Raw genomic sequence first — 15,320 nt, forward strand, 5'->3', positions numbered from 1 at the left:
AGAAGGTGCCTCCTGCCCACGCTTCGCCCTGATTCCTGTAGCCGAAGATCGCCAAGGCACCTGCGCCCACCACCACTCGTACCTAGAGGGGTTGAAGGTTTTTTGGACCTAGTGCTTGAGCCAAGTTCCACTGCCGAAGGGGCTTCCCCCCCCCCGCCTGTCCTTCCAATGCGATTTACCATCACCACTATACACACTCTTCCATCTAATAATAATAATAATAATAATAATAATAATAATAATAATAATAATAATAATAATACACTCACGTGGGACAACGGCCCGAAAGATTTGGTAAATCGTCTTCTCTTTTTAGGCGGAATTTTTAAAGAGTGATGTGGGAACCTAAAGCAGAAATACAGGAGGCGGCAGCGGCGCCTTCCAGGGCCATAGGCTGCGGGGGCGACCAGCGAAAAAGCGCAAAGTTGCGCTGAGGCTACAGAGCAGAAAAACAAAAAATATGCGAGGCCGCGAGGAAGAAAGGGGCAAAAAACCCGGAGGAGATGAGACAGCTGGGTGGCCAGAGGGACAGCGTCGCCGCGAGAAGCAAGAAACCGAGCACCCAGACAGAGGGAAAAGGCAAAAGAAGAGGAAGAAGGGCCGCCGGCCGAGCATTTATACTAAGCCGGGCTATAGGAGGGGCTCAGCGCCACGCGTCACAAGCGTGCACGGAAGGAGGTGCCTCGTCTGCCTGTTTCCTCGCAGAAGGACTCCTGCTTCCTTCCTAACGCGAGTGCAAATTCTTCGGGACAAGAACAGTTTTGCGCATGAGCACAAACCGCACACACGCGAGCATAGGAAAGAGACGAGTGCTCTTCCGAAGTAGTGGTGCAGCCAGGGCTGGACCATGTGGACGAAGTCCAGGGCGCCCTCTCCCCCCTCCTCAAATTACCACCCAGTTAGAGCCGCAGGTGCAGAAACAAGATCCATTTTATCGCTGTATCGTGACGGGCTACGATTTAAGTAAGTTTAAAATGCAAAACTGCACATGCTCAGAGTGATTTTTCCCAACAGTTTTGTTGTTGTTCTAACGATATCATATCGTTAGAGCTAGTGTTGTGTAACGGTTTGAGTGTTGGACTGGGAGTTGGGAGTTCCTGGTTCTAGTCCCCACTCGGCCATGGAAACGACTGGGTGATTTTGGGCCAGTCACAGACTCTCAGCCCAACCTACCTCACAGGGTTGTTGTTGTGAGGATAAAATGGAGAGGAGTTTTATGTACACCGCCTTGGGTTCCTTGGAGGAAAAAAGGCGGCATATAAATGCAATAATAATAAATAAATAAAATCATATCATGAATGTAGAAACAGCTTTAAAGCATGGCATGGCAGTGGGAGGAAGGGGAAAGAGAAATGTTAGTTGTGTGCTTCGCACATGGCCATAGTAAAAGGCGCTCCCATACAACCATTAAATCTAGGGTCTAAAATTGCCTAGCTGCACCTTGTTCCTAAGGTCCCAAACTAATTTCAGGAGAGGGTGGGTGATTCCTGCTATAATTTAGCCTCAGACCCTGCTTTAAAAGCCAACAACCCCCGGCTATATATGCAAAACACATACTCAGTCACTGAACTATGGCCTCTTTCCCCCTGTGCTCTATGATGAAGTAATAATCAAAGAAAAGAATGGCATTGAGATCATCTCTGCAGTGCGTTTTTTACTCCCAGATTCTCTGCAATTAACAGCTACATGATAGGCTGAAACCTGAAAGATGTAGCTTTCCATGACATGTTATCTCTTTGGCAGGAACTGCTGTACCTGTTAAATGTCTACCAATTTAAAGGTGTTTTTTCTTTTTGAAAGAGCAATAGTGTTCTTGTGCAATTAGGGAACACTCCAGCACCCTCCTGAAACATCAGGATGAGCGAGAGTACTTTTGGTAGGGAACCAGTTGTGCAGGCAGCTTCTCCCCTTTTACTTTTGCTTTTAAAAGAAGCGGCCTAGGCTGCCTGTATAGGAGAGCAAAGAGCTTCCTTGGCTTGTGTGTGGAGGGTGGGGGAGTAACTGTCTTGTATCTGGGGTTAGACAGCAGTGTGAAGGTATGGCTTTCAGGTGGATTTCAGTTCAAAACAGCAGATATCAAACTGTGGTGATGGAACATGTGCAGTAGTCCTCTTATACATTTGAAGCCCTTCAGACAGCTAAGCTTGCCAGGAAAAAAAAATGGAGTGTGTTTCCCCTGTAAGTCAATATATAGCCATTAACAGCTATTCCGGAGAGAAGTTGGCAACATGGTTTGCCTCAATTTCTGCTTGCACACACACACAGGGCTCATCTACACCAAGCAGGATATTGCAGTATGAAAGCGGTATATAAAAGGCAGGAGTCACACTATTACTTTATAGCAGTATTGAAGTGCACTGACAAATGTTGGGGCCTATTGACACATACTATATACCGCTTTCAAACTGCTACTTCCTGCTTGGTGTAGCTTCTCCCTTTTATATACCACTTTCATAGTGGAATATCCTGCTTGGTATAGATGAGCCCACACAAAGGCAACATTAAGCTAAACACTGGTAACAAAAGCAACATTAGGTACTTCTGTAGGGATTAGTTAGAAACAAGATTTTGGGCCTTGGTCTCCACAATTAACTTCTCTGCTGGTTCTCACTGTTTACATCACTTTTTCCCTTTTCAGTGCCTTGCCACTGTATTAGAAACACAGCCTTATATCTAAAGCTACATTCCCAAGTACATTTACTAGTGAGTAAGACCCACTGAACACAGTGGGACTTACTTCTGGGTAAAGCTTCGTAGGATTGCTCTCTGTGTTAGTCATGCTGGAATAACTGGAATATTGGTTTCAAGTCATTCTGCCAAGAGTTTATATTGCTACTATTTTAATCTTTGGCAAAAAGTACATAACTGTGTCTGCTTTCTTTGTATTTTTTGTTCTTCCTTCCAGAAATGGCTGGGCATGAACTCAGATAGAATTGTTCTTTCATCACAAATAACTCAAAGGAGAATTCTGGGACAGGCCCTCTGTACTTTAACAGTGACATAGAAGTAACAACATGTTTATAGGACAGCCAGACTTTGTACCTTAACACTAAAACTGGAAGCAATGGAGAAAGAGACAGTTATGAAAATACTAAAGTTAAAAATATGTGTTGCTTTAGAACTTGCTTATAGAAATGCTGCAACATTGCAATTTACCTAGTTGATTTTGTTGTTATTATTTTCCCATCAAATAACCCGACAATTAGGAAACTAATCTTCCAAATAGCCTGAGGGCTATTTAGCCTGAGGGCTAAACCAGATGTTATATGGGAGCCGTGTGAAGAAAGGTGCTTTCAGCCAAGGTGCTTTCAGACAAGACATTCATTGTACCATTACCCTCCCTTATTCACAGAATGATATGGGAGTCCAGATAATCATGTCTTCTACTCGTAACCCTTTCAGGTTTTCCCACCGCTTCTTCCATCTTTTTTCTTACTGTGGGAAATCCATTATGGAAGGTAAGATATTATTTCCTCATCCAGCCCATTACCGCCTCCAAGCATTCATTTAGAGGAGACACACTATCCTTAGCTGATGCTGTTATCAAAGGGATAGAGAAATATATTTGGGTGTCATCGGCATACTGATAGCACCATGCCTCCGGATGATCTCTCCCAGCAGTTTTATGTAGATGTTAAACAGCATTGAGGACAGGATGGCACCTTGTGGTATGCCATACAACAGCTCCTTTTTCGAGGAGCAACTATCCCCAAGCATCACCATCTGGAACCTACCCAAGAGCTAAGACCAGAACCACTGGCCCCCAATTCTCCAACCCTTCAGGCATTCCAGAAGGATACCATGGCTGATGGTATCGAAAGCTAAGAGGTCCAAAAGTACCAGCAGGGAGACACTCCCCTTGTCAATACTCATGTGGAGATCATCCACTAAACCGACCATAGTTGTCCCAACTCCACATCCCACTCTGAAGCTGGTTTGAAATGGGTCTAGAAAATCTGTATCATCCAAGACTGCTTGGAGTTGGAAGGCAACTGCCCTTTCAATCACCTTGCCCCAAAACCACACAGTGGCTTCTAACTGTTAGAACTAGGACCCCTTCCTCCAGCTGGAAACACCAGGTCTCTTGATAGTTTTGTTTTAATAAAAAGCAGCTTCTGAAGCTGCATTTAGGAGTAGAGAGGGCTGATTAACACCTTCCCTTCCTGCCATTTGTGTGCCTAAAATAATCAAAACTGTTTTCCCACACATGTAGGAAAAGATTGGGGTCACTGTAACTTTCCCCCCATAGGAACAAAAGCAACTGGTGGTTGGGATTCTGAAATGAAAGTGGCACAAAAGTAAAAGGTTATGGCAGTCAATTTTTTCGCGTATGCCTCTTCCTCCATTAAGCTTCCTTTAACTACTTTTGATTTTAAAAAAATGTCATGAAAGTGATTCATGCTGCTTCTGTGTTACATCTAGTGTGGCCCACAAGATATTCTGCTATTCAACACAAGCAACATAGTCTTTTTCCCAGATCACATGTTAGACCTTTCCCAATGTTTATAGAACTGACACCAGGAGAGAAAGAAAAGCTCAAGAACAAACATGTGTTATAACTTCCCAGTGGTAGCTATGGTTCATCTTAGTACAACAGATAGAAAGCATTGCTACATATCGTCCAATACTAAACGTCCCACATGAAGCTTAAAACACTTACATAATTAAGGGAAAGATCAGGAAAGAGAAATGTTTTGGTCAGCTTAATTTGTTCAACAGGGTGCATAATTATGTAACACAGGAAAAAAATAACAGAACACAGGATTACAAAATACCTTTCTTGGGTTTCAAGTAAACATGAAATTAGCAGTGTTCCATACATTCCAGAACTAAGTTGGGCTGCAAAATGGGAAACATCATCAGTAACTATCATCATGTATAATAGTAGAGAACTCAATTTTAAAAAAGCTCTGCACACACAAGAGGGAGATATCCACAGACTCAGAACCCCAAAGTTTGCAGAAGTACAAAAAGTCTTTAGGAAGAAACCTTGGGGGATGGGGGGAGAACCCATCAAAAGCAGCCTAATGAGGACAGAGTATGTTCAGTGGGCATGCCATGCTGGTGGTATAGAAGAAAATGAAAAAAGTGTCGGAATGGGAATGGAATGGAGGGGCTGGAATCCTGAACAGGGAACACTCCATACGACAACTTTTTGTTACAGGTCCCACTTTGTCCAATATTCAGTTGAGAGGGCCATTATGTAGCCAAAGCAGCACTAGTCATGCACAAGAAGGGGGTAGATATCAGCAGATTCAGGGGAATCCTGTGGTGTGCAGAAGTACAAAAAAAAGTACAAAACAACCTAAGGAAGACTGAGCATGCCCAGTGGCTACAGAATGCTGGCAGGGATGGAACAGTGGATGGTAGGCAAGAAGGAATGGAGTATGGCGGAGGAGAACATGGCTGACAGATCGGAACAGTGAACACGAGCACACTACGATGCAATGTTTTGTTGCAGCTCCCGCTTGTTCCCTCTGATAGTGAAATTTGTGTGACTGGATGCTTATTACTTTGGAAGTAAAATGAGGCCATCCTAAACTAAGGAAGTTGGGGAGTCTCATACTTGGCCAAGCCCTATGTACACATAAATACATGCATTTGTAAAATAATTAAAAACTCCAAAATGCTCTGGTGAGCTTCCAAGACTTTTGAAATGTTGTAGGTATAGAAATAAGAACATGCCAGAGTAACTCATCTTATTGTCTTTAGAAAGAATTTCTGGATTCACATTGAACATCATAGATGGGAACTTGCAGTCCCCTGGCATTAATAATTTGGTCATCAGTAGCGGCCCTGCTTTTCCAGATTGCATTTGGACACATGTTTAACAGTTGTGTTATTGACAAATAGATCAGTATCTGAATTTGAGAGCATACCCTGAAGTGAAAGGGCAAAACAAAGAGTGTATATACAAGTTGCATTTATGTGCATATAGGCACCAAATGAAATCATTCAGTACAGATTTCAATCTTTAATTAAGGTTACCTGTTACCAATTACATAGGTTTTTACCCTTAGCTCATAACTCTGACAAGGACATAAGAGGTATGGTGTGATTATAATTTGATAAACTTCTGTGGCTTATGGGAAATTAACCAATGACTTTATCAGTGCTTAATTAGAAAGTTTGATTACCTGTCTGTATCAAACCATTTCTTGTGAAGCAAGAGATTACCTGCTATATTCAACTCCTCCTGATAATGAGGTGGATCAGCCCCACCCAAAAATCTGTCTTGAATATATCAGGTTCTAATGGATTAACTTCAGCTACAAGACTTTTCTAACAATACATTACTAAGTGAATGTATGTTGGCATTGCACCAAAGTTCCACCAGTATTTGTGCCACCAGAGTCACCCCCTATCCTAGTGGGACACTGCCAGTGCAAAGAGAACATCTGAATGGAGCAGCAGATATACCAGGAGTTGATTCCACTCCCTGAAGATAATGTAACACAAAGAAAGGCAACCTGGTGCCCTTTTGGACTACGACTCTTATAACCACTGGCCATGCTGGCAAAGATTTATAGAAATTGTAATCCAAAACATCTGGAGGGTACTCAGTTGCCTACCACGCTACCCTAAAAAAGAGGCTGTGTAAGTGAAAACGTTTTCACTGGTCTAGCCCCGAGGGCTAGCCCAACTCCTCCTCCACCCTCTCTGCCCCCATAGCCATGTCATACAGGATTAGATTCCAACCAACTCATTGCACAGCACCAGAAGTATAAAAGCAAGACAATCCAATGTGGCTACCAACAGAAAGGCAGCAGTGGAATGGTTTACAGAGATTTTCAGCACAATCCTGTCTTTGCTGAGCAGGAAAGGATTGCCCACTGGTGGGGAAAATTGTCAGCATAGTTAAACCCTTGCACGAGTGGGAGAACACCACCTTTGGAGCCAGATCTGCACCAGCAAAAGAGAGGAAGCTGAATAGGTGGTGTGATGCAGAAGGAGTTCATAATGTTACGATAATTCTTTGTCCAGAATAAGACTAAAGCAACTCTTTTTTTAGCCTTCATATATATTCTGTTTGAGGGTTAGGCAACCTTTTGGGCCATGGGCACATTTGGCAATTTGAAAAACTTTCCTGGGCATCAACACAAAATGGCTGCTATGAGAGGCATGGCAAAGGGCAAGTAACATGCCCCAAAGACCAGGTACAACACAAAGTTAGCGTCTGAGCTCCAACACACTCAAGAACATCTCTGAACCCACAGTTTTTGGCACCAACAGATAATCTATTTCACAGCAATCCTAGCCACAGGCAAGGAAGTGTGTTAATTTATTTTTTTTAAAGTGCAGTAAGGAAGGGTACTTCATGGGTACCATGTTGCCTACCCTGCACTATATTAAAGAGGAACAAAGGAACTCTTCCACAATATGAATCCTGGAAGTACAAAGTTCCCTGGGAGTAACACTTTCTACAAGAATTGTAGATGATGTTTGTACTCAGAAGGTAGTAAAGGCCTTCATTAGATTACAAATAGTTCTAGAAATACCCAAGGGTAAATGGAACAAGCAGTATGTTCTACTATTTTATATGGTTGACATGCTAATTTATTTACTACAAAGGCACCATTCATTCTAAGAAGTTAACTCATTTTCCTGCCTTTACCAAATCTAATATGTTGTAAACCAAGACAAATTGATAATTGTGTTGAGTTGGGTTGAAACATCTCACCCACCCCTGCCCTATAGCCCCAAACATAAAATTGGAGGAAGCTCGATCCTTTACACCAAGAACTTTTAAAACACTGATGCTGCAATCCTATGCACACTTAATTGAGAAAATGCCCTATTAAATATAGTGCGGTGTACTTCTAAATTGTATTGATTTTCCAAGTTGTTATACACAAAGCCTGAGAACCTTCAAACAGGTTTTTTTTTATTTGTCCTTTCCTGGTGGGTTATGATGCTGCTATGCTTTCCATGTTATTTATTTATTTTATTTTTGTTGTTGTTGTTATTCATGATTACTTTTTATTCTGACTTCCTGCAGTGGTAATGATGTCTCACTTACTTGCCTTTGTGTCTGGGTTGTTTCAAGTGGATGAATTTACTTGTTATTTTTGGCAGGTATATACATTTAAGAGGAGTTAAATAAATGGTGCTTTTAAAAAAAAGACCAACACAGTGAGACTTACTTCTGAGTAGACATGCTTACAATTGTGCTGTAACGTTTTAAGTTCAGTCAGTGGTATGACAACTGGCTCAACATTTTTATCGCCATACTATTATCTTGATTTGCATTAAATACATAATCCCAGAGTTGAGGGGACACAAGCAGCCGAGGCTCTGTGCTCTGACCCCTTCAAGAAAAGGAAGAATGAAAAGCAGAACAGCTACAGATCTAGAAATAAGGCATAAACAAGGAGGCATCAAAAATATATAAGAAACTATTACAAAAATGAAGGTAATTGGAAGCCTTAGAAATCTACAAGACCACATGGGATATGTTGGCGGAGGAAGGCAGGAAGAGAGGACTGAGAAGTTGAATTTATTTGTCTGTGGCACAAAGGCCATTACAAAATACAATATTATATAAAATATAGCAATACAAAATACCAGTAAAAGCAAAACAAACAGCAACATATATTTACAAAAGGTCTCTAACAGATCATTTCCTTTACAATCCACTGTAGACATCTTTTTTAAAAAAAATTGTGTCAGATTTATTGTGTTGCTACTGCAAAAGTAGCAACCTTATTTGTGATGAAATTACTACAGTCTGCCAAGAAGTCACAGATAATGTCAGCTGGAGGCCATCCAGCTCTTATTTTCCAAAGTACGCGCAGAAAGTGAGACCTAGATTCCTTAGAAAGGGGACAATATGCACTACATTTTGTACTTCTCCAGTGCCACAGAATCACAACTATTGTGCATAGGGGATCCCTTTATACGTGCTGGGGGCATTACTGGAAAATGGAGGGCAGTAAACACCTTTCTAAGGGCAACAAAAGTCAACTTCTCAAGGTATTGTTGAAAGTACCGAGGACCGGGCAATCCTTTTGCACCAGTAGAAATCTATTCACAGAATATTGGATCTAAACTGCATTTGCTCCAAACTTGTTTCCACTTAGAATTCTTGTGTCCATCTATTCCTCTAAGTATAGTATGACCTCATCATGTATGTATATTACTATACCGGGTTATGGGTGCCAGCATATTATGGGTGCTCGCAGACACTTGCTTTAATTTGGGAGCAAGTTACCATGCTGATCAGATGTGTTTCAATGAACATCCTTTTCCCTACTGACTTGTGAAATCAGGCCTGTGATACTTTCAAGTCTGGAATCAGGTTGTGCAATCATGTCTATGCTTTCAGATGATAGGGAGAAGAAAGAATGAACATGGTAATAACAAAGCCGAGTGGAAGGGGGACTAGCACCCTCATGAATGAGGCCACTAGTTTTGTTGCTCAATTGTAATTTGGGATTAATAGTGGCCTACATCCTCGCTGAATTGTAGTGGCAACAAGAACAAAACTGAGAAAACTGAAAACAAATAGTCTTGTGACAGCATCAAAACTACATTTATTTTAGCGAATAAATCAGTTACATCTGATGAACTGGGCTCTAGTCCATGAAATCCTAAGTCTTTAAGATGCCACAAGACTCTTGTTTTTGCTGCAACCGATTAATGAACTGCTAACCCCTGGGAACAGGTTTGCTGTGACAGTCAAACGCAATAGCCAAATCAAGTCTCCCCCTTTAAAAAGCTCCAAAGTGCAGTGAAAGCGCTTAACCCCTTGGTCCACCAATTTCCATACCCAACTGGTAGTACGCAGGACATCAGTTTTCCTTGATAACAGCGAGAAGAGGATGGGCAAAAGAATTGGTGGAGTAGCGGGCCAAGTGGAGCAATGACCCCCATCTTCTCTTGCTGCTCCGTTGTTTTAAAGGTACAGCTACGGTCTCTGAGTCGGCTGTAGTCCACCCTAACCATCATATAATTCTACAGCATTTTGTCCATGCTGTCACAAGACTTCGGCCATCTGTGCTCAGGAATTCCACATCAGTTTCCTCATGAGTTCAGGATGGAAACTCTTTTCTTTCTTTTTTAATGTTACTTGTTGTTTTCAATTATTTACTGAGGGCTTACTGTGAGGTTGTACAAGTATAAGGCGATTACATAATTTTATCCGCAGAAAGCAAGAATTCAACGTGCAATTAGTTTCCTGCTGGCAGATAGACAAACATCTTTTTAAACTGAATAGTTTCATGTGGTATGATTTATTAAGTAACAACATGAAACAGCCTCTGCTTGCAGTAGATTTTCCTGATTTTTTCTCCATATTGCTACTCATTAAAGCTGGGCACACACTCTGCTAGCTATCTTTGGGCTATACGCATGTGATTTTCCCCACCCTACCCACCAGATGTGGGATGTTCCTGCACTAGCTATTTCCACTGGAATTGACACCATTTTTTTTATTTATTATATTTATCTAGCTACCCCATAACACAAGTTCTCTGGATGAGTCACACAAGAAATATAACAGTAAAATGCAATATAAATCAATAAACACAATTAAAATGAAAACACAATTAAGACATTAATCCTATGGTCCCTGGGAGTGTGCCCCAGGGACCATAGGCTATACCAGTTTTCACCTCCCAAGGCTGTGGACACAGCTATGAGTTTGGGAGGGGGGGCGGAGAATCCAAGTGGGGTTTTTTTCTACCCCACCCAATCCTCCCCCCAGCCACTGTGAAATGAACTGTGGAAGCAGCTTCTCTTCTGAGCATTCAACAGCATCCTCAGAAGAAGGAGGGGGGAAAGGGGGTGTTTCACTGGGCAAAGAGAGTAAGGAGGAAGGGACATGGATCTGCAAGATCCACAAGTTTGCAGTTTAGCTCCTCCCCTTATTGGAGCAAGTTAGTCACTTGCAGCTATCTGTCCTTCCTTTCCTTGTGGGTAATAGATATAGATGAGGGATAGGCAGCATGGTCCCCCATCCCCCCGGCACCAATGCGTCCCCAGACACTTTTCTTGGTGCCTCCCAAGGTGCCCAATCTCTCTCACTTTTTAAAAAAGTTAACACATTTTCTTACTAGCAGCTGGAATTGCTATGTTGGTGCTGAAAACTGTGGGTTGAAATTTGTTTGGTGTGTTGAGGCCCAGACACCACTCAGCCCTTTGGGCAGGTTACTTGTTCTTTGTAAGCCATGCTTTCAATGGCAGCCATTTTGTGGTGGTGCTCAGGACAATTTATCAAATTGCGAAATGTATCCATGGCCCAAAAGGTTGTGTGGATAACTATGGAATAAGCATGCAATGCCTTTAGTGAAAACATTGGCCTTGAAGCTCCGCATGACAAACATAATGAAACATACAAAAAAGAGGGAGAGAAAAATATTAGTAATAAATTACTATATAATAAGGCATAGTTCAATAGATAACAGGATTAACCTATCACCCAAATACAGTATACCAAATTTCTTCTACAACGTTTTTACTGGAATTGAGTTTTGATGGAAACTAACCTCATCACTTCACTGGACACAGAATAACTTGCTCATTTTCTTTGGTGCTCCGACTTGTACAAGAGCAGAATTCTAAGTTAATAAAGTGAATGGAATTTTCTTAGGTTTATTTGAGAGTATGAATATATGGAAATATCCTTACACCTGAATCATTAATATATTTACTAAAAGTAAATGAATTAAGTCAAGAAATTAATTAAGGGGAACGTCACTTGCAGCACAATCCTGTTCATGTCTACTCAAATGTAAGTCATATCAAGTTCAATGGGCTTACTCCCAAGTAATTGGGAGTAGGATTGCAACCCTAATCTTGTAGCTTGAGAATTTCTGCATTAACAAAGGTTCAACTCAAACACGCGGCATACTTGAGACTCCCATCTGACTAGCCATTCGCTGCAGATCATATTTGAGGAATTAGGTAGGTAGAATAGAATGTCCTTCCAGGCATGTGCTGCTTTGAAAATTTAGTCTGCTTATGTCATCTGAAACCCTGTTTGGCCACACTTGAAAAGGGAGCAAGATCCCACAGCTGTTGTGTCTGCATTAGTATTTTTAAGAATGGACTTCACCAGGATTGAAAATGGAATTTCAGAAGCTATATCCCTTTGCATGAATTCATTCATCACAACTTTTTTAACAAATAAAAATAATGCTGAATGATTAGTTGCCTATCAAATCTAGGATTATGGGCTACCAGCCACAGGCTGTTCCAATATCTAAACTTAGGGAGGGTTGATGAAATAGAGATCTAAGCTATTTGTCTTTGCTGCAATTTAAACTATGCACATACTTCCCATTATTGCCTTGAGCAAGGATGGAAAACAGGAGCAGTGTTTGCACAACCACTGCCCAACTTTGGACTACAGAGGTCCCACAATTCAGCTGAGATGTTTAATTTCTGTGGTGAGGTTGCTGGCATCAAATCTGCCTGTAAAAATCACCCTGATCCTCAGCTCTGAAAGGCCTTTCACCTAAAACAGGGGTGCATAATCTTTTTGGCTCTGAGGGTATGTGCCAGGAGTCGCATTTATGCACACACAGGGATGCATGTACACATACATAAACATATGCACATGTGTGCACACACACTTATTCACACCCTCAGACACATGTACACTCACACTTCTGTACAGACTCAGGCACATTCTCTCTCTCTCTCTCTCTCTCTCTCTCTCTCTCTCTCTCTCTCTCTCTTTCTCTCTCTCTCTCTCTCTCACACACACACACACACACACACACACACACACACACACCCTTCTTCCCACATATACACACAGGGCCTAAAGAGTTAGTATTCTTGCTAGTTATTCACTGGTATGGGAAGATAGATGAAGTGAGATAGATGCACCTCATCTACACTTACTTGATATGTAATATGGTTGAACTCTGGCACTTGTTAAGTTCAGCATCCATTTCTCTATGTGTTCCCCCACCCCAAACATGTTTCCTTTTCTTTGGGGAAGCACCATCTACATGGTATTCACAATGTTAAGAAAACTAACAGTAACTATGAGTGAATAGATGCCAAGATGCTTTAATAATATTACAACATTCTCATTGCCCAGGGTGAAAAATCAAGGTTTAGAGTGATGCAATAAATTTAAACAAATTAATAGAGAGAGAGATGTACACTAATAGTTCTTCTTGAGAATGGAGATGGGAATTTTTCCATCTGAGGTGGGGAGTGCAAGCAAATTAATATTATCTACTAGATTCAAGGCTTATTAGTAGTAGTTCCTTAAACTATCCCTCAAGACCAAATCTCTAGTGATATCTGTTTTGTTTTTGTTTTTTAAAGGCTCTTAGCAATCTTTTAATTTTTTTGGAGCTGTATTTTTGTAGAAAAAAACTTGGCAGCTGCTAAAACAGAAATGAGAAAGGCCCAAGTATATTTATGTTCAATGTGAACTGGCAATGGTAGCTAATCTTAAATAAGTCTAATCGTAGCTATGAAAATTATCTCTCAGAAATTGAAAGATTCCCTATTACAAGAACATTTACACTATTCACATAGCAATTAATGCCATCATGAATATTAGATGATAGATTCAGAAATACTCTTTGTGAGCTAAATCATTGCATTTGTGGGAGCGAAATAACCAAAGATCTCCCTCATTATGAGTTTGACTACCATACTTTTTTAAAAAAAGCATTACACAAGCATGATAGTGCTTGTATTGTTATGGTGGCTAGGTCAAACAACATTCAACAAATGTTAAATGTTAAAGCCTAAGGGCACAATCCTATGCATATTTAGACATGGGGGCACGCTGGGTATTGTAGATTTTTTTTCTGTCTAAACATGCATAGGATTTCACCCTAAACTGCAATATGCTGGGTGTGTCTGTGTATTTTTAGAATTCTTGGCCTTGCCCCTTCAGCCTGCTCACCACTGCAGGCATCAAGAGCTTCTCCTAAATGGAATTCAGGCCTTTGGCTGAAAGAGATACCCCACCACTGCTCTAAGGCCTGAGGCTGTGGTCCTTTCGACTTACCATTTTGAATATTTGTTTCTGCGTGTATACACCATGATCTTCTCCCTTGCACCTGCTACATACCCTGAATTCCTTGCCAATATCATGTTTGTCCTGGCATCCCTAGACAGGATCCTGCTGCTTAACTCCCCAGTCCTGATCCAGTAAATGTCCTTTACTTGTCATGCATATTATGCTTCCTATGATTTTACACATTGCCAGGTTATTATTATTATTATTATTATTATTTATTTATATAGCACCATCAATGTACATGGTGCTGTACAGATAACACAGTACATAGCAAGACCCTGCCGCATAGGCTTACAATCTAATAGGTTGTAGTTAACAATAAAGAGGGAAGGAGAATGCAAACAGGCACAGGGAAGTGTAAACAGGCACCGGGTAGGGTAAAGCTAATAGTATAGAGTCAGAACAAACTCAATATTTGAAGGCTATAGGGAAAAGAAAAGTTTTTAGCTGAGTTTTAAAAGCAGTGATTGAGTTTGTAGTTCTCAAGTGTTCTGGAAGAGCGTTCCAGGCGTAAGGGGCAGCAGAAGAAAAAGGACGAAGCCGACGAAGGGAAGTGGAGGTCCTTGGGCAGGCGAGAAGCATGGCATCAGAGGAGCGGAGAGCCCGAGCGGGGCGATAGTGTGAGATGAGAGAGGAGAGATAGGGAGGAGCTAGACCGTGAAGAGCCTTGAAGGTCAGCAGGAGAAGTTTATATTGGATTCTGGAGTGAATTGGAAGCCAATGAAGAGATTTCAGAAGTGGAGTGACATGGTCAGAGCGGTGGGCCAGGAAGATGATCTTAGCGGCAGAGTGGTGGACAGAGACCAGCGGACTGATGTGAGACGAAGGAAGGCCAGAGAGAAGAAGGTTGCAGTAGTCCAGCCGAGAGATAACCAGTGCGTGAACGAGAGTCTTGGCAGAAGAGACAGACAAAAATGGTCGAATCCTGGCAATATTATATAGGAAGAAACGACAGGATTTAGCTACAGCCTCGATGTGAGGAGTAAAGGAGAGCGAGGAGTCAAATATAAAGCCAAGACTACGAGCTTCCTTGACCGGAGTAAGCGTGACATCGTTGACAGTAAGAGAGAATGAGAGGTGAGGAGAAGGTTTAGGAGGAAAAACAAGCAATTCAGTCTTTGCCATGTTAAGTTTCAAACGACGATGAAGCAGCCAGGCTGAGATATCTGAAAGACATGCTGAGATACGATCGTGAACATCTGGAGAAAGTTCCGGAGATGAAAGATATAATTGTGTATCATCGGCATACAGGTGATATTGGAGGCCGTGAGATTGAATAAGCTTGCCCAAGGGCAGCATGTATAGAGAGAACAACAACGGGCCAAGC

At 41.6% G+C, this 15,320-nt stretch overlaps 2 protein-coding genes across 2 annotated transcripts in view; both read right to left on the reverse strand.

The window, feature by feature from the left end:
- Nucleotides 1–584, reverse strand: part of AZIN1 (antizyme inhibitor 1) — a 33,290-nt gene extending 32,706 nt beyond the window's left edge. The window contains exon 1 of the mRNA XM_063131034.1: nucleotides 270–584. The gene's annotated coding sequence lies outside the window, so the exon portion shown is untranslated. The remainder of the gene's footprint in view (nucleotides 1–269) is intronic.
- The window catches only part of UBR5 (ubiquitin protein ligase E3 component n-recognin 5), a 180,969-nt gene extending 172,505 nt beyond the window's left edge, over nucleotides 1–8,464 (reverse strand). Inside the window, exon 1 of the mRNA XM_063131016.1 lies at nucleotides 8,459–8,464. The gene's annotated coding sequence lies outside the window, so the exon portion shown is untranslated. The remainder of the gene's footprint in view (nucleotides 1–8,458) is intronic.
- Between the last annotated feature and the right edge of the window lie 6,856 nt (nucleotides 8,465–15,320).

This window comes from Elgaria multicarinata, chromosome 7 (assembly GCF_023053635.1).
Source record: "Elgaria multicarinata webbii isolate HBS135686 ecotype San Diego chromosome 7, rElgMul1.1.pri, whole genome shotgun sequence".
NCBI lineage: Eukaryota > Metazoa > Chordata > Lepidosauria > Squamata > Anguidae > Elgaria > Elgaria multicarinata.